This window comes from Phyllobates terribilis, unplaced genomic scaffold (assembly GCF_046119375.1).
Source record: "Phyllobates terribilis strain yellow unplaced genomic scaffold, ASM4611937v1 Scaffold_12__6_contigs__length_324123572, whole genome shotgun sequence".
Lineage (NCBI taxonomy): Eukaryota > Metazoa > Chordata > Amphibia > Anura > Dendrobatidae > Phyllobates > Phyllobates terribilis.
The window spans coordinates 31,264,987-31,287,000 of NW_027362772.1; positions in this window are offsets into that span (position 1 = coordinate 31,264,987).

Sequence of the window (22,014 nt, forward strand, 5' to 3'; positions counted from 1 at the left end):
CACTATTCTGCTGGTGCAGTCACTGTGTACATACATTACATTATTGATCCTGTACTGATCCTGAGTTACATGCTGTATTATACTCCAGAGCTGCACTCACTATTCTACTGGTACAGTCACTGTGTACATACATTACATTACTGATCCTGAGTTACATCCTGTATTATACTCCAGAGCTGCACTCACTATTCTGCTGGTGCAGTCACTGTATACATACATTACATTACTGATCCTGAGTTACATCCTGTATTATACTCCAGAGCTGCACTCACTATTCTGCTGGTGCAGTCACTGTGTACATACATTACATTACTGATCCTGAGTTACATCCTGTATTATACTCCAGAGCTGCACTCACTATTCTGCTGGTGCAGTCACTGTGTACATACATTACATTACTTATCCTGAGTTACATCCTGTATTATACTCCAGAGCTGCACTCACTATTCTGCTGGTGCAGTCACTGTGTACATACATTACATTACTGATCCTGAGTTACATCCTGTATTACACTCCAGAGCTGCACTCACTATTCTGCTGGTGTAGTCACTGTGTACATACATTACATTACTGATCCTGAGTTACATCCTGTATTATACTCCAGAGCTGCACTCACTATTCTGCTGGTGCAGTCACTGTGTACATATATTACATTACTGATCCTGAGGTGCTACCTGTATTATACTCCAGAGCTGCACTCACTATTCTGCTGGTGCAGTCACTGTGTACATACATTACATTACTGATCCTGAGTTACATCCTGTATTATACTCCAGAGCAGCACTCACTATTCTGCTGGTGCAGTCAGTGTACATACATTACACTACTTATCCCGTATTGATCCTGAGTTACATCCTGTATTATACTCCAGAGCTGCACTCACTATTCTGCTGGTGTAGTCACTGTGTACATACATGACATTACTGATCCTGTACTGTTCTTGAGTTACATCCTGTATTATACCCCAGAGCTGCACTCACTATTCTGCTGGTGTAGTCACTGTGTACATACATAACATTACTGATCCTGTACTGATCCTGAGTTACATCCTGTATAATACTCCAGAGCTGCACTCACTATTCTGCTGGTGCAGTCACTGTGTACATACATTACATTACTGATCCTGTACTGATCCTGAGTTACATCCTGTAATATAATCCAGAGCAGCACTCACTATTCTGCTGGTGCAGTCGATGTGTACATACATTACATTACTGATCCTGTACTGATCCTGAGTTAAATCCTGTATTATACTCCAGAGCTGCACTCACTATTCTGCTGGTGCAGTCACTGTGTACATACATTACATTACCTATCCTGAGTTACATCCTGTATTATACTCCAGAGCTGCACTCACTATTCTGCTGGTGCAGTCACTGTGTACATACATTAGATTACTGAGCCTGAGTTACATCCTGTATTATCCTCCAGAGCTGCACTCACTATTCTGCTGGTGCAGTCACTGTGTACATACATTACATTACTGATCCTGTACTGATCTTGAGTTACATCCTGTATTATACTCCAGAGTTGCACTCACTATTCTGCTGGTGCAGTCTCTGTGTACATACATTACATTACTTATCCTGTACTGATCCTGAGTTACATCCTGTATTACCCTCCAGAGCTGCACTCACTGTTCTGCTGGTGCAGTCTCTGTGTACATACATTACATTACTGATCCTGTACATACATTACATTCCTGATCCTGTACTGATCCTGAGTTACATCCTGTATTATACTCCAGAGCAGTACTCACTATTCTGCTGGTGCAGTCAGTGTACATACATTACACTACTTATCCCGCATTGATCCTGAGTTACATCCTGTATTATCCTCCAGAGCTGCACTCACTATTCTGCTGGTGTAGTCACTGTGTACATACATGACATTACTGATCCTGTCCTGTTCCTGAGTTACATCCTGTATTATACCCCAGAGCTGCACTCACTATTCTGCTGGTGCAGTCAATGTGTACATACATTACATTACTGATCCTGTACTGATCCTGAGTTACATGCTGTATTATACTCCAGAGCTGCACTCACTATTCTACTGGTACAGTCACTGTGTACATACATTACATTACTGATCCTGAGTTACATCCTGTATTATACTCCAGAGCTGCACTCACTATTCTGCTGGTGCAGTCACTGTATACATACATTACATTACTGATCCTGAGTTACATCCTGTATTATACTCCAGAGCTGCACTCACTATTCTGCTGGTGCAGTCACTGTGTACATACATTACATTACTGATCCTGAGTTACATCCTGTATTATACTCCAGAGCTGCACTCACTATTCTGCTGGTGCAGTCACTGTGTACATACATTACATTACTTATCCTGAGTTACATCCTGTATTATACTCCAGAGCTGCACTCACTATTCTGCTGGTGCAGTCACTGTGTACATACATTACATTACTGATCCTGAGTTACATCCTGTATTACACTCCAGAGCTGCACTCACTATTCTGCTGGTGTAGTCACTGTGTACATACATTACATTACTGATCCTGAGTTACATCCTGTATTATACTCCAGAGCTGCACTCACTATTCTGCTGGTGCAGTCACTGTGTACATATATTACATTACTGATCCTGAGGTGCTACCTGTATTATACTCCAGAGCTGCACTCACTATTCTGCTGGTGCAGTCACTGTGTACATACATTACATTACTGATCCTGAGTTACATCCTGTATTATACTCCAGAGCAGCACTCACTATTCTGCTGGTGCAGTCAGTGTACATACATTACACTACTTATCCCGTATTGATCCTGAGTTACATCCTGTATTATACTCCAGAGCTGCACTCACTATTCTGCTGGTGTAGTCACTGTGTACATACATGACATTACTGATCCTGTACTGTTCTTGAGTTACATCCTGTATTATACCCCAGAGCTGCACTCACTATTCTGCTGGTGTAGTCACTGTGTACATACATAACATTACTGATCCTGTACTGATCCTGAGTTACATCCTGTATAATACTCCAGAGCTGCACTCACTATTCTGCTGGTGCAGTCACTGTGTACATACATTACATTACTGATCCTGTACTGATCCTGAGTTACATCCTGTAATATAATCCAGAGCAGCACTCACTATTCTGCTGGTGCAGTCGATGTGTACATACATTACATTACTGATCCTGTACTGATCCTGAGTTAAATCCTGTATTATACTCCAGAGCTGCACTCACTATTCTGCTGGTGCAGTCACTGTGTACATACATTACATTACCTATCCTGAGTTACATCCTGTATTATACTCCAGAGCTGCACTCACTATTCTGCTGGTGCAGTCACTGTGTACATACATTAGATTACTGAGCCTGAGTTACATCCTGTATTATCCTCCAGAGCTGCACTCACTATTCTGCTGGTGCAGTCACTGTGTACATACATTACATTACTGATCCTGTACTGATCTTGAGTTACATCCTGTATTATACTCCAGAGTTGCACTCACTATTCTGCTGGTGCAGTCTCTGTGTACATACATTACATTACTTATCCTGTACTGATCCTGAGTTACATCCTGTATTACCCTCCAGAGCTGCACTCACTGTTCTGCTGGTGCAGTCTCTGTGTACATACATTACATTACTGATCCTGTACATACATTACATTCCTGATCCTGTACTGATCCTGAGTTACATCCTGTATTATACTCCAGAGCAGTACTCACTATTCTGCTGGTGCAGTCAGTGTACATACATTACACTACTTATCCCGCATTGATCCTGAGTTACATCCTGTATTATCCTCCAGAGCTGCACTCACTATTCTGCTGGTGTAGTCACTGTGTACATACATGACATTACTGATCCTGTCCTGTTCCTGAGTTACATCCTGTATTATACCCCAGAGCTGCACTCACTATTCTGCTGGTGCAGTCAATGTGTACATACATTACATTACTGATCCTGTACTGATCCTGAGTTACATCCGGTATTATACTCCAGAGCTGCGCTCACTATTCTGCAGGTGCAGTCACTGTGTACATACATTACATTACTGATCCTGTACTGATCATGAGTTACATCCTGTATTATACCCCGGAGCTGCACTCACTATTCTGCTGGTGCAGTCACTGTGTACATACATTACATTACTGATCCTGTACTGATCCTGAGTTACATTCGGTATTATACTCCAGAGCTGCGCTCACTATTCTGCAGGTGCAGTCACTGTGTACATACATTACATTACTGATCCTGTACTGATCATGAGTTACGTCCTGTATTATACCCCGGAGCTGCACTCACTATTCTGCTGGTGCAGTCACTGTGTACATACATTACATTATTGATCCTGTACTGATCCTGAGTTACATCCTGTATTATACTCCAGAGCTGCACTCACTATTCTGCTGGTGCAGTCACTGTGTACATACATTACATTACTGATCCTGTACTGATCCTGAGTTACATCCGGTATTATACTCCAGAGCTGCGCTCACTATTCTGCAGGTGCAGTCACTGTGTACATACATTACATTACTGATCCTGTACTGATCATGAGTTACATCCTGTATTATACTCCAGAGCTGCACTCACTATTCTGCTGGTGCAGTCAATGTGTACATACATTACATTACTGATCCTGTACTGATCCTGAGTTACATCCGGTATTATACTCCAGAGCTGCGCTCACTATTCTGCAGGTGCAGTCACTGTGTACATACATTACATTACTGATCCTGTACTGATCCTGAGTTACATCTGGTATTATACTCCAGAGCTGCGCTCACTATTCTGCTGGTGCAGTCACTGAGTACATACATTACATTACTGATCCTGAGTTACATCCTGTATTATACTCCAGAGCTGCACTCACTATTCTGCTGGTGCAGTCACTGTGTACATACATTACATTACTGATCCTGAGTTACATCCTGTATTATACTCCAGAGCTGCACTCACTATTCTGCTGGTGCAGTCACTGTGTACATACATTACATTACTTATCCCGTACTGATCCTGAGTTCCATCCTGTATTATATTCCAGAGCTGCACTCACTATTCTGCTGGTGCAGTCACTGTGTACATACATTACATTACTGATCCTGTACTGATCCTGAGTTACATCCTGTATTATACTGCAGAGCTGCACTCACTATTCTGCTAGTGCAGTCACTGTGTACATACATTACATTACTGATCCTGAGTTACATCCTGTATTATACTCCAGAGCTGCACTCACTATTCTGCTGGTGCAGTCACTGTGTACATACATTACATTACTGATCCTGAGTTACATCCTGTATTATACTCCAGAGCTGCACTCACTATTCTGCTGGTGCAGTCACTGTGTACATACATTACATTACTTATCCTGTACTGATCCTGAGTTCCATCCTGTATTATATTCCAGAGCTGCACTCACTATTCTGCTGGTGCAGTCACTTAGTACATACATTACATTACTGATCCTGAGTTACATCCTGTATTATACTCCAGAGCTGCACTCACTATTCTGCTGGTGCAGTCACTGTATACATACATTACATTACTGATCCTGAGTTACATCCTGTATTATACCCCAGAGCTGCACTCACTATTCTGCCGGTGCAGTCACTGTGTACATACATTACATTACTGATCCTGAGTTACATCCTGTATTATACTCCAGAGCTGCACTCACTATTCTGCTGGTGCAGTCACTGTGTACATACATTACATTACTGATCCTGAGTTACATCCTGTATTATACTCCAGAGCTGCACTCACTATTCTGCTGGTGCAGTCACTGTGTACATACATTACATTACTGATCCTGAGTTACATCCTGTATTATACTCCAGAGCTGCACTCACTATTCTGCTGGTGCAGTCACTGTGTACATACATAAACCCCATATTTTTCAACAGAGCTGTAATAATAATTCTGCAGCATAATATTTCTCAGTCATAGTGATTTACGCTTTGGGAATTGTCTTCTTTTCTCCAGTGATCGCTCATTCATCTGACACTGACCTGCCCCGCTGCATTACAGGTGCTCGGCTGAGCTGTTGGAAGTTTGCTGATGATTAAGGTGGTGATTTTGGTTTATTAATTAATCTAAATAAGTCAAAGCAAGACGGTTTTCTAGGAACAGTTGAAATGAATCATGGAGGACAAGTTCAGACTTATTTTAGTTTCATGACTGTGTCCGGCGTGGATTCTCACATGTGCAGCACCAGCCGCTCGCTCTTAGCAGAGCTCACATGATCCTCTCTGTCTACAGCTCCGCGCAGCGGAGTGTAAACCTCACAAGTCACACAGGAATAACACAGGTGACAATTACCAAAAGAAACGTAAGATGAAGCAATAAAGTGGGAGCATTACAAATAGTTTATTTATTTTACTCACTTTTATAGCACCATTAATTCCACAGCGCTTTACAGACATTATCATCACTGTCCCCATCGGGGCTCACAATCTACATTCCCTATCATTATGTCTTTGGAGTGTGGGAGGAAACCGGTGAACCCGAAGGAAACAGACGCAAACACAGGGAGAACATACAAACTCCTTGCAGATGTTGTCCTTAATGGGATTTGAACCCAGGACCCCAAAGCTGAAAAATTTCTGCTCTAACTGCTAAGCAATAATATAGGGCAAGCTACTGATCCACCATGAAACAGCAGCTTGGCTGAGAGTATCACTGATTGTAAGCTTAGAAACAGCTACTCGTAAAAGGGAATCATATATTATATGCTATGAAACTGCACCTCACTAGAGTATCAGAATGGGCCCAGGATGGGGGACATATATGCCAGGATGGGGACATATATGCCAGGATGGGGACATATATGCCAGGATGGGCCTAGGATGAGAGACATATATACTAAGATGGGCATAGGATGGAGGACATATATACCAGAATGGGGGACATATATGCCAGGATGGGCCCAAGATTGGGGACATATATCCCAGGATGGGCCCAGGATGGGGGAAAAATATGCCAGGATGAGGGACATATGCCAGAATGGGCCCAGGGTGGGGGACATATATGCCAGGATGAGGGACATATGCCAGGCTGGGCCCAGGGTGGGGGACATAAACTGTATGCCAGGATGGGCCCAGGATGAGAGACATATATACCAGGATGGGCCCAGGATGAGAGACATATATGCCAGGATGGGCCCAGGATGAGAGACATATACACCAGGATAGGCCCAGGATGAGAGACATATACACCAGGATAGGCCCAGGATGAGAGACATATATACCAGGATGGGCCCAGGATGAGAGACATATATACCAGGATGGGCCCAGGATGAGAGACATATATACCAGGATAGGCCCAGGATGAGAGACATATATACCAGGATAGGCCCAGGATGAGAGACATATATACCAGGATAGGCCCAGGATGAGAGACATATATACCAGGATGGGCCCAGGATGAGAGACAGATATACCAGGATGGGCTCAGGATGAGAGACATATATACCAGGATAGGCCCAGGATGAGAGACATATATACCAGGATGGGCCCAGGATGAGAGACAGATATACCAGGATGGGCCCAGGACGAGAGACATATACACCAGGATGAGCTCAGGATGAGAGACATATAAACCAGGATGGGCAAAGCATGAGATACATATATATCAGGAAGGGCCCAGGTTGAGAGACATATATAGCAGAATGTGGACATATATACCAGGATGAGCTCAGGATGAGAGACATATGTATACCAGGATGGACCCAGGATGGGGGACATATATACCAGGTGAGCTCAGGATGAGAGACATATGTGGCACCCCAGGGGTCTGGTTTCCACAGTAATAGCAATATTACGTCTGTGAGCAGGTGGGAGGTCTCCTGGGCAGGAATCCTAAGCATGCCACACCTCCTGCCCAGTCCTGGGAGGGGAAGATCTTCCCCTATATAAACTGGGGCTGAGGCAGGGTTAGGGAGAGGAGTTCCAGACAGAGACGGAGTCTGGTCTGGACACGCAGAAACAGGGACAGATAGACATCAGGAGCTCTGTAGGAGCCAAGGAGAAGCGCCAGGGGCTGGAGCTGTGCAGAGCTCGCCCTGGGAGAAGGTACAAAAACCGGACACAGGAGTCCGAGGCTGTGGGGACTAAGATATACCCAGCAGCAGAATCCATCCGGCAGGGGATTCCAGGTCCTCTGGCCATAAAAGCCCGGAGGCTCAGTCACAACGAAGGGACCAGCACCGCCATCCCGGAGCGGAGGCTAATAGGAGGCCCCAGGTCACCAGCCATACGGGTGAGCACCACACGGTATACCCAGGGACGTGGGCTACTTGTAACCGCCGAAAGCAGGGTAGCCAGGAAGGGTACAGACTAACGGGAAGGCCTACAACTCCACCTGGCCAGGGGGACTCCGGCTTACTCGCAGACTAACCAGGCCCCAACTACTAGCCAGTACTCCCGGGGGGAATTTGCCTTGTACCATCAGTAAAGACCCTGAACTGTACCCTCGCGTTTCCGTGCTTCCTTGTCGCACCGTTAGTGCTGGGACATCCACACCATCACTCCCAACATCATCCACATCCGCTGCCCTGAGGCCATACCTCTCCCGTTGGGGGCTATATCAACATTGCTGCACACCTATACCAAGGCCTCAGCGGTCTGCCCTGCAGCGGCGGTTTCATAACCGCATTCAACGGGTGGCGTAGTCTGACACTAATACCATCATACCAATAACCGCCACTTAGTTTGACCACCCAGGGCGCGGACCGGGTCACCGCCACACGAAGACTACTACCCCCATCGGATCCGGCTCCGGGTATCCCCCACGCGCACGCGCACCGCACTACAGCACTGGCCCAGGGGGTGAGTCAATTTTGGCGTAGTCGGCAGGATTACGTGCCCGCAACCACCGGGTACTGCGTGCCTGCTAAAAAAAAGAGACTTTTATACTTACCTGTGGTGAAGTTTCCCGCCGTCCGGAGTCGTTTCCCGCCATCTGGAGCCGATTCCCGCCATCCGACGCCATCTTCTGCCTTCTTCCCGCCATCCGTGGAGTTTTCCCGCCATTGGACGCCATCTTGAGGGCGCCGCGCGGGAAGAAGAGGGGCGTGGACTCCGAAAGCCCGCGAGAACTGAAGCCCCGCCTCACGTCCGGATGTTGCGTAAGGTCCTGGAAGGAGCCCAGCAGACGCCGACGTCACAGGAGCGCGACGGAAGGTCCTCAACCCTGACGATCCACTGCGGAGCCGCGGCCTACGGAAGAGGATCATCGCAAGGTAGGCCACGGTCCACTAGGGGGGAGGAGAATGTCGGATACGGAGGAGAGCTTCACCGCCACAGCCGCCGCCAGCGCCACCGCTGCTGCGGTCATGCCTTTCACCATGCCCTATATCCCGTGGGCAGCCTGGCTACCCCAGTACTCAGGGGAGTCACATACCCTAAATGACTTCAGAGAAAGGCTGGATAGCCTCTTCCAGGTGTATCCCCTCACGGAGGCGCAAAAAGTGAGCATCCTGGTGGCCCAATTAATCGGGGCAACCCAAAGGGAGGTAAAGTCCTGGCCACCTGGGAGGAAGAGGACTGTCAGAGACATACTAACCCGGCTGAAAGACACATTTGACACCCGCACCTCAGCCGAAATAGAACTAAGATTTTATGGGTGCAAACAACGGGCACATGAGAGTATAAGAGACTATGCTCTAAATCTACAAGAGGCCCTGAGAGCCATTAAGCAGGCAGACCCTGACAGCGTGGGAAATGAAGATAAGCTGTTGACTGAACAATTCATTGAGGGTCTACTGTGCAATGCCCACCGAACCCAGTTGCGGGCAATGGCCTTACAGGACCCTGACCTGGACTTTGCACAGTTCAAGGACAGAGCCATCCGGGTGCTCCGAGAACCGGCACCAGGTGGCGCTGTGACCCACAGGCGCCCTGCTATCACTTATCACCAGGAGACGGCGCCCTTGTCTGCAGGGCCTGTGGGAGCTGATGCGCAGGCTTTAAACAGTGACCCGGCTACAGACCTGCACCATCAGGTCCAAGAGCTAACTAAAAGCGTTGCCGCGCTAACCCGAACTGTGCAGTCTTTACAGGTTTCTACTGCAGGGAAGATCGAGCTGGCATCCGGACCGGAGGACATCCCGTGGCGCCGACCAAGGAGGACCCCACCGGCCAGAGAAAGACCCAGCGATCGATACAACGAGGACGGACGACCTATTTGCCGCCGCTGTAATCAACCCGGACATGTGGCAAGGTACTGTCATTTAAACGGGCACAACCTGGGGTAGAGGGCCAACCCCCAGGCATAAGACCATCAGGCCCATCAAACTGGCGTGATAAATATGTAGGGGGACGTCCAATCTTGCCTGTGGTACTGGATGGCATTCCTATGAGTGCCCTACTAGACACTGGGTCACAGGTCACCACCATCCCGTACGTGCTCTTCAAGCAGTACTGGAATGATTCGGACATAACCCGCTACCCAGACGACGACCTGAGTATCATCGCCAGCAATGGTCAGCCCGTGTCGCAGGTGGGATTCAAGGAGGTGACCATTAAAATCGGTAAAGTCGAACTGGCGGCACAAGGACTGATTATAGTGGACATAGACCGTCATGAGAGTCACCCTAGAATCACCCTGGGAACCAATGTAATTGAAAATTGTCTTGCAGAGGTGATTCTCATTTTACAGCAGGTTGCCAAGAACGCCAGTTCCGGCCAGCAGCGTGTGCTCCAAAAAGAGATCCGGGCACTGATGAAGCGGCAACAGGTGGAACTATCTGGTGGTGAGATAGGTAGCGTGAGAATGTGTGACCCGTTCCCTATTGCCATGCCCCCAAAAAGTGAGATGATGATTTGGTGCCGGGCAGCTATTGGTCTAAGAGGTAGAGACTACCAAGCAATGGTAGAACCCGTCTACTCAGACAGTAGGCCCACCATTTTGACAGCACGGGGGGTGGTCGATGTACGCCATGGGAGGGTGCCCGTTCGCATCATAAATATCGGTGAGAGAGAAGTACACCTGCCCCGGTATGCCACGCTAGCTAAATTGTTCACCATAAACTAGAATTCTGTACAGGCCGTGGAACCCTTGCCTCCATCTCAACCAGAGGAAGGTAACGGCTCTAAGAAACCAATGGAGGACTGGTGTCAGCAACTACATTTGGGTACTGACTCCACTCCCTCACACCAGAAACAGGGAGTCTATCGGGTGGTTCAAGAGTACGAGAGAGTGTTTAGTAAACACCCGTTAGACTTCGGGCGAGTAAAGGGGGTAGAACACCACATCCCCACGGGAGACCATCCTCCCATAAAGGAGAGATACCGACCCGTACCCCCTGCACACTACCAACACGCCAAGGGGATGCTTAGAGACATGAAGGAGGCCGGGGTAATCAGGGACAGCTGTAGCCCCTGGGCAGCTCCACTAGTCTTAGTGAAAAAGAAGGACAACACTATGAGAATGTGTGTAGACTACAGGAAGGTCAACCGTATCACACACAAAGATGCGTACCCGTTACCAAGGATAGAAGAGTCCTTAGCTGCATTAAAATCTGCTAACTTCTTCTCTACTTTGGATCTCACTAGCGGGTACTGGCAGGTTCCTGTAGCAGAGGCAGACCGGGAGAAGACCGCATTCACCACCCCGATGGGTCTCAGCGAATTTAACTGTATGCCGTTCGGGCTCTGCAACGCACCAGGAACCTTCCAACGGTTGATGGAATGCTGTCTGGGACACCGGAACTTCGAGACGGTCCTGTTATACCTGGACGATGTCATCGTCTATTCCAAGACCTACGAGGATCACCTGAAACACCTGGCGGAAGTGTTTGAAGCTCTGGCAAACTACGGCCTAAAGGTGAAACCCTCCAAGTGTCACCTCCTGAAACCAAAGGTGCAATACCTGGGACACGTGGTGAGTGCTGACGGAGTGGCTCCCGACCCTGATAAGATCACCGTAATTAAGGACTGGCCAAGACCCTCCAGCATAAAGGAAGTGCGGCAGTTCCTCGGGTTGGTAGGCTACTACCGAAGATTCATTCCCGGTTTCACCAAAATGGCAGCCCCTATGCAGGACCTCCTGATAGGTCAATCTCGGAAAGCCAAAAACCAGAAGCCGCCCTTCAGGTGGGAAAAGCTGGAAGAGAAGTCCTTCTGCCAGCTGAAGATGGCCCTCACGGGGGATGAAATCCTGGCATATCCAGACTACAGCCAGCCCTTTATCCTCCACACGGACGCAAGCAACATTGGGCTAGGAGCCGTACTGTCCCAGATTCAGCAGGGGAAAGAACGGGTAATCGCTTACGCAAGCCGAAAGCTACGGCCCACGGAGAGGAACCCTGAGAATTATAGCTCATTTAAGCTGGAGTTCCTGGCAGTAGTGTGGGCAGTGACCGAACGTTTCAAGCATTACCTTGCCTCCTCCAAATTCACTGTGTACACGGATAACAACCCGTTGACACACCTGGACACTGCAAGGCTCGGTGCCCTGGAACAGAGATGGATGGCCCGCCTGTCCAACTTTGAATTCACCATCAAATACCGGGTAGGACGCTCAAATGCCAACGCGGATGCCCTGTCTAGAATGCCGAACTTACCGGACGTAGGGGAAGATCCAGAAGATCTGGAAGAAGTTGAGCTCCCTGCGTTCCACCGTCATGGGATTACCCTGTATTCCAACCGTGTGAAGGACAGGCGCTCCGCGACGTTCAATCCCTTGCCCCACTACAACTGGGCGGAGACGCAAGACAGTGATCCTGCAGTCCGCCTGGTGAAGGAAATGCTGACCCAAGCCGATGCCAGTCTGGACCCAGACGCCCCAGAGGAGACTAAGCAACTGTGGAAGGAGAAAAGTAGGCTGTTCCTCTACAGGGAGAAGTTGTGCTGGAGAATGGTTAACTCTCGAACGCATGAGTTGACCTGGCAGGTAGTGGTCCCCAGACGAGACGCGGCTATGATTCTGGAGGCGTACCACAACGGAGCAGGACATTTCGGGTGGAAGAAGCTGGAGTTCTTATTGCGTGAACGGTTCTACTGGGTAGGCATGAGAGGAGCCATCGAGAGGTGGTGCAGAGACTGTGGACCGTGCCACCTAAGAAGGAAGGACCGTGCCAGCCAGAAGACTCCCTTGCAGCCCATCATCACCTGACAGCCACTGGAACTGGTAGCCCTGGGCCATGTGAAACTGGCTCCAAGCAGATCTGGGTATGTCTACGCCCTCACAATCGTAGATCATTACTCCCGGTTCCTGGTGGTGGTCCCGGTCAAGGACTTAACGGCTCAAACAGCAGCTAGAGCCTTCCAGCAGCACTTCTGCCGTCCACACGGGTACCCGGACCAAGTGCTGACAGACCAAGGGCCAGCCTTCGAAGCGGAAGTCTTCCAGGAGTTCTGCAACCTGTATGGCTGCACGAAGATAAGAACAACGCCTATCACCCACAAACTAATGGACTCTGCGAGAAGATGAACCAGGTGGTGATAGACCTCCTGAAAACATTGCCCCTGGAAGAACGCAGTATGTGGCCTGAGAAGCTGCCTGATCTGGTGGACCTATACAACCACATCCCTGTAGGTTCTACCAACTGTACCCCGGCTTACCTAATGAGAGCGAGACCTGGTAAGCTGCCTATCGACCTGGATATGGGAGTCCTGACGCCCGAGGACACCTCGCCAGAGGCAGACTGGGATACAGGGCGGCAGCAGCAGTATCGGAAAGTGCAGGAGAGCGTGGAGCGAAGTCTGTCTCAAGCTAGAGAAAGGCAAGAGAGGGCTTATAATCAGTATGCTCCCGCTGTTCCCCTGGTACCTGGAGAGCAGGTCTTGAAGAGGAAAAGACGGCTCCACAAGTTGGATGACCAGTGGGAGAAGGACCCGTACACCGTACTGCCATCAAGCCATGAGAGCCCAAAGATTTGCGTGATCAGTAAGGATGGAGGAGAAACCACAGCCGTTGTCTCCAGAGATCACCTGAAGAAGTGTCCCGAGCAGCTGCAAAGCCCTGAAGAAGAAGATCAAGAAAACCCTCGACCCGCAGAGGAAAGGGAAGAAATGATCAGGACTGTACTCGGAGACTTCCCCCGGTCTTGGACACAAGTAAACGGTGCTGTCGTGGTACCCGTCCTCACCTTTCTCCAGCCAGCCCTGCAAGTGCCTACAGAAGAACCAGTAGAGCTGGAAGAGCAGCCGGCCCAAGAGGCAGAAGAGTCCACACCAGCAGTACAGGAGGATCAACCCTCTGCTAGTAGTGAGCCTGCCGTGCCCATAGTAAGCCAAAGAGAGCGCAGAAAGCTGCCCAGCCTGCCCATAACACCTCCTACACCCTGTAGTGCAGGACCAGTTAGTGAGCTCCGTAGGTCCACTAGGGTTACCAGAGGCCAGATGCCCGTACGTTGGAGAATCTAAGTTGGCTAGTTGCTTTAACTATTTACCTGTTTTGTTGTAGCCGTTGCTAATTATGTTTTTCAGTTGCAGATTTCTTTATATGGACTGACAGGTTATGGACAGTGAGCAACCGGAACTCTGTTGTAAATATGTTTGGAGCGTAACCCAGGAATGGACTACAGACTGTTAAAGACTCGGGGCAGGACAGACCCCTACCTGGTTACGGCTCCCTGTTCTTTGGTGAAATGGACACCCTTATTGCTTCCCGGTTACGGACACGCCGTGACCATCTCATGTATTTAATTGTTATTGTTTATACCCTGTTATGTTTAGTCCGGGAGTACTAAATTTCACTAGGGGGGAATGTGGCACCCCAGGGGTCTGGTTTCCACAGTAATAGCAGTATTACGTCTGTGAGCAGGTGGGAGGTCTCCTGGGCAGGAATCCTAAGCATGCCACACCTCCTGCCCAGTCCTGGGAGGGGAAGAACTTCCCCTATATAAACTGGGGCTGAGGCAGGGTTAGGGAGAGGAGTTCCAGACAGAGACGGAGTCTGGTCTGGACACGCAGAAACAGGGACAGATAGACATCAGGAGCTCTGTAGGAGCCAAGGAGAAGCGCCAGGGGCTGGAGCTGTGCAGAGCTCGCCCTGGGAGAAGGTACAAAAACCGGACACAGGAGTCCGAGGCTGTGGGGACTAAGATATACCCAGCAGCAGAATCCATCCGGCAGGGGATTCCAGGTCCTCTGGCCATAAAAGCCCGGAGGCTCAGTCACAACGAAGGGACCAGCACCGCCATCCCGGAGCGGAGGCTAATAGGAGGCCCCAGGTCACCAGCCATACGGGTGAGCACCACACGGTATACCCAGGGACGTGGGCTACTTGTAACCGCCGAAAGCAGGGTAGCCAGGAAGGGTACAGACTAACGGGAAGGCCTACAACTCCACCTGGCCAGGGGGACTCCGGCTTACTCGCAGACTAACCAGGCCCCAACTACTAGCCAGTACTCCCGGGGGGAATTTGCCTTGTACCATCAGTAAAGACCCTGAACTGTACCCTCGCGTTTCCGTGCTTCCTTGTCGCACCGTTAGTGCTGGGACATCCACACCATCACTCCCAACATCATCCACATCCGCTGCCCTGAGGCCATACCTCTCCCGTTGGGGGTTATATCAACATTGCTGCACACCTATACCACCGGCCTCAGCGGTCTGCCCTGCAGCGGCGGTTTCATAACCGCATTCCACGGGTGGCGTAGTCAGACACTAATACCATCATACCAATAACCGCCACTTAGTTTGACCACCCTGGGCGCGGACCGGGTCACCGCCACACGAAGACTACTACCCCCATCGGATCCGGCTCCGGGTATCCCCCACGCTCACGCGCGCCGCACTACAGCACTGGCCCAGGGGGTGAGTCACATATATATCAAGATGGGCCAACGTTGAAGGACATACAGTATATACCAGAATGGGCCCAGGATTAGATACATATATACTAGGATGAGCCGAGGATGAAGGATATATATACCAGGATGAGCCCAGGATTAGACACATACATACCAGGATAGGCCCAGGATGAGGGACATATAAACCAGGATGGGAACAGGATGAAGGACATATATACCAGGATGGGCCCAGGATGAGAAACATATATACTAGGATCCGCTCAGGATGAGAGACATATATACTAGGATCAGCTCAGGATGAGAGACATATATACCAGGATAGGCCCAGGATGAGAGACATATATACCAGAATGGGCACAGGATGGGGGACATATATGCCAGGATGGGCCCAGGATGAAGGACATATATAACAGGATGGGTCGAGGATGAAGGGCATATGACTCGCCCCCTGGGCCGTGGGGTACCCGGAACCGGGCCTTCTGGTGTACGGTGCTGATGGGCGTAGTAGTGGCAGCCCGATCCCGTGGCTCAGGGTGGTCAGATCAAATTGTGGCAGTCTATTTATCAGTGTTTTGAATGTCCGACTACTCCACCCGTGGATTGTGGTCAGGGATAACCGCCGCTGCGAGGCAGACTGCTGAGGCTGGTGTTGGTGTGCAGCACAGGGATAGGATAACTCCCCACGGGAAGAGTGTAGCCTCAGGGCAGTGTAGGTGGATGCTGGGGGTGATGGTGCAGGCGCAGCAAAGATCCAATGGTGCAGTACAGGGTTTTTACTCACAGTTGTTATCCAAGTCACTTTTGTCAGCAATGACTGCCCAAGCCGTTCTGCGTCCACCAGGTGAGGAGCTCGGTCAACCCCCAGGCAATTCAGGAGTATGGCACAGGACCCCCTTCTGTCCTTTCTCTGGCCTCTCGTGCCCCACCAGTGACCAAACTTCTGTCCAGCTACCGCGGACCGTGTCGGGTAAGCGTTGGCCTCTGCTTCCCGCTATCCTACATAGCGCCTTCCTAGCAGGTTTGGCGGGGGGTCGCACCAATAAATGATCACGACCTCCGGTTCTTGGCTGAGGGATGATTTACCTCCACCAACTAGGGAATCCGATACCCTTCCACAGCCTGACCCTTCACCCGATATAACGCGGGTTTGCAACGGCTGCTGTCCTTTCTGCTCTCTTAGGGTCCCTTCTGCCTTCTTGTTTCTGGAGCCTTTCAACTCCTCTGTCTCTTCTCCTTCCTTCCTTCTCCTTCTTCTCTTCTCCTCTCTGGCCCCGGCCTTCTATCTAGGCCTGCCTCGTGGAGCTGAGCTCAGGCTGAGCCTCGGCTCCCTGTCAGCTCTCTCTCCCTTCTGAACCCACTGACTGGACTGGACTTCTCCTTTGACTAAGATGGCTCCCACCTTTTATCTGCTTCTCTGTGTCTGAGCTCAGATGACCTGCACCCAATGAGCTCCTTCCTGTGCTCCAGAAACCGTCCCCTTCTGCTCCTACATCACTGGGTCCTCTCCCCCCTCCCCACTCCAGCCAGGGACATGGTCAGTTGTGCTTGCATAAATGGGAGCACCATCGAGCTGTCCCCCGGAAATGGGGTGAGTGTGTGTATGCAGCTAACTGAGCCCTGGTCCACACTCCATCCTTACTTGGGAGTGGAATATCACACCTCTGGTTGAGGTGCAATGCCCCTGTAGCAACCGAACCCTCGGGGCACTACATTCCCCCCGGGTAAACCACAGCACGTCCTCGGGCTGGAAAAGAGTAAAAACAATTGATTTACAAGACATGCAGAATTAAAGTTTTTTTTTTTTTTTTACCAAACATTATACTGCATCTTTAATACCACCGGAACTCTTTTATCAGCCATCATGCAAAACATTTTCAATATCATGTAACTCTCCTAGCAGCATATATAACAATTCTATACATAAAACTTTTTTAGGTAAAACATATTTTAAGTAAATTCTTTTCTTCACTGGCCACTGTGCAACTTGCGACCAGGTGTCCATTTTTCAATAAAGTGCAAACTTGGCAAAACTTTTAACAGGAGGGACCCGTTCGTAAACCCTCAACGTAGGCCCTGGGGTGGCTGCAGGGCATAGCTGATCCAGCTGCTGGACCTCATCTTCGGCCACCTCTAACGGGTTTTTGTTCTGAGGTCAGTTGTTGTAATTTCTTATAAAACCAGTAGGGGCACTTTAAGAAGTGCAATTATGTACAAGATTGACCGCTCCCAGTCCTCGGCCGGATAGTTCATTAAGTTGGCTGCTCCCAGTCCTCAGCCGGTTTTAACTGACCCGATGCCGGGTAACTCTAGGTAACAGTCTCTTTACCCTGACGGGTAACTATATACATTTGTACGCTGCCGCTCCTCAGTAGCGGTGTCCTCCTTGCGCACCTTCTTCCTCCTCATAATATTCTTCAGACCCGTCCGGGTCCTCTGGGTAGCAATGCTCCTGGTACTGTTCCTCCTCCACCCTCTGGACATTGAGGGCATACCACCCTTTTAGGCCTCGATGCCGGGTGTATATTACTCGATCTCCCGGGAACAACTCCCGCTTCGGGTGACCCGCTGTCAACATAGAGGTCTGTGGCTGTGGCAGAGTCCCGGATAAACCCCCACCCTTTCTCCTGGTGGAACTTCACCACGGTCCCAGCTGTTTTAAGACCGCGTGCTGCATGGGGGTTTCGGCAGGTTCGTGTCTCCTCCTCCGCGCTATGGGCCTGCAGCTGCTCCCTCTTCTGGCACCGTGCCCGCTCCTCCTTCACAAGCTGCTCACAGATCTCCCGCCTATGGACTGCAGCCGTCCGCGTCTCCTGTGCAAACCCCATCACATCCTCCCCAGTCTGGTCCCATCTTACCTGGACCTCTTCCTCTGGGAGCTGAGAAACAGTGACTGGCTGTGGTAGGGGCAAGAGCGGAGCAAGCGGGGCCTCGGCCTCTGCGGACAGGGTTTTCCGCTTACTGGGGTGAACCCATCCCTCCGGCACGGTGACCGGCTCTCCATCGGGTCCGGCGAGCTGGCTGTGCAGGTCAGTCCCAAGGGGTGGTGGCTTCGGGGCCGGGGGTGCACGCGGTTGGGGGGCACATGGAGAGGTCAGGCCTTGCGACCGGGCCTGGAGCTGGCCGCTTCCGACCGCACCCGGGGTCAGGGGGCACGACGTGGGGCGTGGTTCAGCGGTGGTGTTCGCGGCTTGGGGCCTACGTACCGGCGGCGGGAGCGTGGAAGCTGCAGCGGCTCCCGGGACTTCTGGCTCCATGGCGGGATCCAGGGGTAAGCCTTCGGTGTCAGGACCCGGGGCAGGTGTGTCTTCCTTACCTGCCTCCGCGGCAGAGCTGTTCTCGGCCTCCGGTCTCCTCTCTCTATCCTCGGGGGCAGGTGCACTGCCGGGTGCTGGCAGTTTCTCTTGCTGCCGGGTGGCGACCCGCCGGGCCATCTCCTCCTTCCATCCGGTGATGACTTCCCTCTGCGCCCGGACCATCCTCCGGTCCAACTCCTCCAGCGCTGTCCGCAGGAACTCAGGGTCTTCTGCGAGGAGCTGAGCCATCAGCTCCGTGAGGCTGTATGGGGACGCCTCGGCCTGCAGCAGGCCACTTGCCAGGGTGCTGGAGCTGGTGCTACTCTCCATCTCCGGGTGTGGTCTGGTGAGACTGATCCAAACCACACCCTGCCCCTCGGTTTTCTTCTCTTTCCGCCCCTGTTGGGGGTGGTCCCGGGGCAACCTGCTGACAATCACTCTCAGGGGCAGCCCCCCCACCTTGATGGACATCTCTACAGCCACACTCATGGCTGTTGGGGGTGGGCTCCTTCTTTGGCGCCATTCCGGGACCTGGCCCACGATGGGAGGTGGCTTCCTGTTATCTTTTGGCGCGCACATTATGGCGTCCGTTCTGCAGGGGCGGGCACCATTTTCAATACAGTCAAACAGTTTCTTTTCAGGCACGCAATACCCTTTTGTGGCGGGTTGGTCACAATTCTGCCGACTACGCCAAAGCTGACTCGCTCCCTGGGCCGTGGGGTACCCGGAACCGGGCCTTCTGGTGTACGGTGCTGATGGGGGTAGTAGTGGCAACCCGATCCCGTGGCTCAGGGTGGTCAGACCAAATTGTGGCAGTCTATTTATCAGTGTTTTGAATGTCCGACTACACCACCCGTGGATTGCGGTCAGGGATAACCGCCGCTGCGAGGCAGACCGCTGAGGCTGGTGTTGGTGTGCAGCACAGGGATAGGATAACTCCCTACGGGAAGAGTGTAGCCTCAGGGCAGTGTAGGTGGATGCTGGGGGTGATGGTGCAGGTGCAGCAAAGATCACACTGAGTCCAATGGTGCAGTCCAGGGTTTTTACTCACAGTTGTTATCCAAGTCACTTCTGTCAGCAATGACTGCCCAAGCCGTGCTGCGTCCACCAGGTGAGGAGCTCGGTCAACCCCCAGGCAATTCAGGAGAAAGGCACAGGACCCCCTTCTGTCCTTTCTCTGGCCTCTCGTGCCCCACCAGTGACCAAACTTCTGTCCAGCTACCGCGGACCGTGTCGGGTAAGCGTTGGCCTCCACTTCCCGCTATCTTACATGGCGCCTTCCTAGCAGGTTTGGCGGGGGGGTCGCACCAATAAATGATCACGACCTCCGGTTCTTGGCTGAGGGATGATTTACATCCACCAACTTGGGAATCCGGTACCCTTCCACAGCCTGACCCTTCACTCGATATAACGCTGGTTTGCAATGGCTGCTGTCCGTTCTGCTCTCTTAGGGTCCCTTCTGCCTTCTTGTTTCTGGAGCCTTTCTACTCCTCTGTCTCTTCTCCTTCCTTCCTTCTCCTTCTTCTCTTCTCCTCTCTGGCCCCGGCCTTCTCTCTAGGCCTGCCTTGTGGAGCTGAGCTCAGGCTGAGCCTCAGCTCCCTGTCAGCTCTCTCTCCCTTCTGAACCCACTGACTGGACTGGACTTCTCCCTTGGCTAAGATGGCTCCCACCTTTTATCTGCTTCTCTGTGTCTGAGCTCAGGTGACCTGCACCCAATGAGCTCCTTCCTGTGCTCCAGAAACCGTCCCCTTCTGCTCCTACATCACTGGGTTCTCTCCCTCCTCCCCACTCCAGCCAGGGACATGGTCAGTTGTGCCTGCATAAATGGGAGCACCGTCGAGCTGTCCCCCGGAAATGGGGTGAGTGTGTGTATGCAGCTAACTGAGCCCTGGTCCACACTCCATCCTTACCTGGGAGTGGAATATCACACCTCTGGTTGAGGTGCAATACCCCTGTAGCAACCAAACCCTCGGGGCGCTACACATATATATCAGGATAGGCCCAGGATGAGACACATATAGACCAGGATAGGCCCAGGATGAGAGACATATATACCAGAATGGGCACAGGATGGGGGACATATATGCCAGGATGGGCCCAGAATGAAGGACATATATACCAGGATGGGCACAGGATGAAGGACATATATACCAGGATGGGGGACATATATGCCAGGATAGGCCCATTATGAGAGACTTATATAACAGGATGAGCCCAGGATGAGAGACATATATACCAAGATAGGCCCAGGATGAGAGACATATATACCAGGATGAGCCCAGGATGGGGGACATATATACTAGGATGGGCCCAGGATGGGGGACTAATATACCAGGATGAGCCCAGGATGAGCGACATATATACCAGGAAGGGGGACACATATGCCAGGATTGGCCCAGGATTAAGGACATATATACCAGGATGGGCCCAGGATGAGAGACATATATACCAGGATGGGCCCAGGATGGGCAACATATATACCAGGATAAGCCCAGGATGGTGGACATATATACAAGGATGAGCCCAGGATGAGAGACATATATACCAAGATGGGGGACATATATACCAGGATGGGCCTAGGATGAGAGACATATATACCAGGATGGGCCCAGGATGAAGGACATATATACCAGGATTAGCCCAGGATGGGGAACATATACCGTATACCAGGATGGGCTCAGGATGGAGAACCTGTATACCAGGATGAGCCCAGGATGGGGGACATGTAAACCAGGATGAGCCCTGGATGAGAGACATATATAACAGGATGGGCCGAGGGTGAAGGACATATATACAAGGATGGGGGACATATATACCAGGATGAGCCAAGGATGAGAGACATATATACCAGAATGAGCCCAGGATGAGAGACATATACACCAGGATGGGCCCAGGATGAGGGACTTATATACCACGATATGCCCAGAATGAGAGAAAAATATACCAGGATGGGCCCAGGATGAGAGAGATATATAT